Source organism: Cervus elaphus, chromosome 30 (assembly GCF_910594005.1).
Source record: "Cervus elaphus chromosome 30, mCerEla1.1, whole genome shotgun sequence".
Classification (NCBI taxonomy): domain Eukaryota; kingdom Metazoa; phylum Chordata; class Mammalia; order Artiodactyla; family Cervidae; genus Cervus; species Cervus elaphus.
Window position 1 is genome coordinate 11,637,314 of NC_057844.1, and position 3,624 is coordinate 11,640,937.

Consider the following 3,624-nt stretch of genomic DNA (forward strand, 5'->3'; position numbering starts at 1 on the left):
TTTTATAGCCCCAGGACCTAGCATGAAGCCTGGTAAATAGCAGACACTCAATAAATGTTTGTTGAAGAATGAGATGAACGCTATGCCATGTTTCAAAAACCTAACAAGGACAATGTGTAATTTGGTTGCCTTTTCAAGTATATAAATGTTAAGTGAAAACTAAAGAGAAATAACAAACCGAGAATGTCATAATGTCATTTTCACGGTACAGCAACATTTCCTAACTGCCCAGCATTTAAGAAGTAATGGCTTTATTGCCCGGGAGTCTGACACGGTGATTTGCTCTGACTTGCCTCCCTGTTATTCTGACTGACAGCCTCTCTGAGCTGCCTTTTGGTGGGTAGCTGTTGCCCCTGGTGCATTTTTGATCAAAAGTACATACGTCCTGTCATCTTTTATAATCCTCAGAACTTGAAGATTGTCTTTTACTTAAGTTTTCTGAGCTGAAATTAGGTTTGAATAATAATCAGGATTGTGGATCTTCTAAAGCAAAGGGACTTTATGAGAAAATGCTATCTTATGATTCTTCCAGGCATAGAGTTTCAGAGCTGAAAGATTTTCCATCCCAGGATTTTATCTTATTAATATTCTCCTTTGCAATTCAAGTACCAAGAACTGGAAAAATCTCTGATTGTCCTGCAGCAATGGCATTAAAGGCTGCTCATAACATACAGCACCAGAATTGTGCCATAATTTAGCAAAATTGAATGCTGCTCTGTGACTGCTAATTTTCCATCGAGATTATTCTGTCTCTAACCAAGAAAAGAAAAGGTAAAATCTTGATAGAAAAAAAAAAATTTTTTTTTCTAGTTATTGTGAGGACTCTCAATGCTTTAGGGTAAATATACCCTTTTACTTTTGTCTCATTTTTACAAGGTTCTGTTAAAAATCCTTATGGTTAGACTGTCACAACTGACAGTTTCTCTTTTAATCTTTCCCTTGGTATACCCTGGTATAATTGGATAGTGATGGTACATTCTGTTCGAGGAGACTGCTGTATCAGCATATTCATTTTTAACCTTTATTTTCAATTATTTGCAGTTTGGGATTTTGTCCCCAAAGTCAATTTGGGAGAATTCTCCTCTTTTAATAAAGAAAACTAATTTACCCATTCTGCAGTAGCCAAACAATGTCATTTAAAAATATGAACACATGCCTGTTATCCCTTAGTTTAGAAATATGCTTTCCTAATATTTTAATCTTTAATGCAAGGTACCTATTAGTTTTGCCATATTCTATTAATTTTAATAGCATCTCACTATGCCTTTATAGCTAGGCTAGTACAATTTGACTACAGATCTTCTAGATGAAAAGTGGTTTCATTTTTTTCCATACTCATATATAATAACAATTGCATACATTTTCTAAAGAAAGTACCCATTCAGTCTATGAAACAAAATGTGTAGTTGTTTACCTCCCAATAGTGGTAATTCAAGTAGTTTTAGTAGATGTTATAAGGTCATGTCTCAACTCTTGCTCATAAGATTATCATATTGGGATGTAGTAGGTTACCACCAACAGTGTGTGATTAGGGAGACTCCCTCCTCCATCACGTCATCCCCACAGTGCAATATGAAATTCCCACTCTACTCATCCTTTTGACTTTATAAGCTCTCTTTTAAAATGCAGCATATTTCCTGTGGGTCACGATACATTGTCACATCATGGCAAGCGAAAACGTAGGAACTAGTTTAAGAAATCAGTTAGTGACTTGAGTATTAAAGACTTTTTTGCTTTGAATAGTGAAACATAAGATAAACATCAAAATGGAAGTAAAGACTTATATATAGCTTTTAGAAATCCTCCCCAGCAGTACTTTAAACAGGCCACTGTTGTAATTTATTTAGCATGTGTTTACTTTTAGGTAATTATCTTTGCCTGGGTTCCCTAGAGATCAGAGTCTGCGGCACAGATTAGAGGCCAAAGCTTTATAAGAGATGCAATCCTGGTGAAGCAAACAGGAGAGGGAAGGAGAATGAGGAAGGGAAGATGGTGGACAGAAGCACAGAGGTATACTGCTGATCTGGCTGCATCTTCCTAGAAAATGCAGTCCATTGTTCAGCCACAAAACCCTCACTTCTGGTCAGCTGTGAACCGCCATACCTGAGGAAGAAGGTACCTGCCAGGGTCCACCAGCTCTTGTTTATCATTGGTCTTTATCATTTATCATTGGCCCTACGTGTCAACCCCCCATCCACTTCTGAGTTATGATGTCCTGTCCCTTGGGAAGCTGCAGGAGAAGCCATTTTACAGCCGATGATGCCACACTCCCTCTGAGCCCAAAAGTGCTGGAGAAGTCAGCACCTCTATGAGTTTGGTCAAGTCAGATCTGAGCCTCAAGAAGCCCCAGAGCCCCTGCTTCAATGGACAAAATTGCACCCATGCTGGAGCTCAGAGCAGTAGAAGCGCAGTCGGTGGTGGCAGCATTCAGACTTTGGCAGTATCTGCCAGGCTGTCCATCACACCACCATGAGAGCTTGGAGGCAGGTGGGGCTGAGTAAATCTGAAAGAGGATATAACGTGGTCTGGTGCCAACAGTATCGCTATGCCTGTTTTTGCAGAACAGACCGTGTGCTCCTTAATGGCAGGAATCCTCTCCTCTCAGTCATCTTTGTAACCCCAGAGGCTAAGGGCAAGCTGAGCATACCAGACTGAACTAAGCCTTGTTATGATGGTTTTTTTTAAATCTTCACCAGGCCTAACCGTTCTATGCACTAGAAGGTTAACTGTCTTAGTCATATGGGTTCATCCATCTCAAATGCTTACCTAGCACTTTGGGAACATGATTCTTTCATGTGGGGTCAACATCTTTAAAAACAGGAAAAAAAAATGCAAAACAAATGCATTCCCAGGACCCTAGAGTAGTTAAGAAGACAGGCTTTGGAGTCCAACAGACCGAGTGATAGATTTGTTCATCTTCAAGCAGATTACCTCACTAGGTTTTGGCTTGCTTTTCTGAAAAATGGGGATAATGGTATCTGTGTCATTGCACTATTAAGAAGCTATTGAGTTGTGCCCTTCACTTTGGTTAACTTGGGAACTGTGTTTCCCAGACACCTGTTTCCGGTATGACTCCAGGTTGAGATTGGCCAAAAAGGAACTTGCCCAAAATTTGAGAGGTGGATGTGAAGCAGAGAGGAGGGGAAGGGTAGGACTGAAGGTCTCCTTCAGTGATGGCGATCCAGCAGGGCCTGGTGGGTCCCAGCAGGTTCTCACTTCCCTCTGCTCCATGTCGAACTTGTTTCCTTCTCCCCAAAGGCTGGCTGTCCTCAGCAACAGCAGCCCATTCCTAGACCCTCGGCGGCAAATCCACAGCAGCAGCTGTTACATGGATGCAACATCTTCCATGGCCCCCACTGAGAGCTTCCCCTTCACAATCCACCTTCCACAATTGCACACTTCTGGATTCCTCGACAAGACCTGCCTTATCCACCAGTGCTTCCGGTAAGTGACACCTCTCATCCTCTAGCTCCTTCTTCCAGACCTTCATTTCCCCAGCTCCTTCCACAATTGTGTAATACACCTGCTAGAACCTGATTTGTAGACATCGCTAATCTCTGCAGGGTAAATACTCCCACTTTTTAGGCTACCGACATTAAGTCACTGGAATTGGGAAGAAAGTCC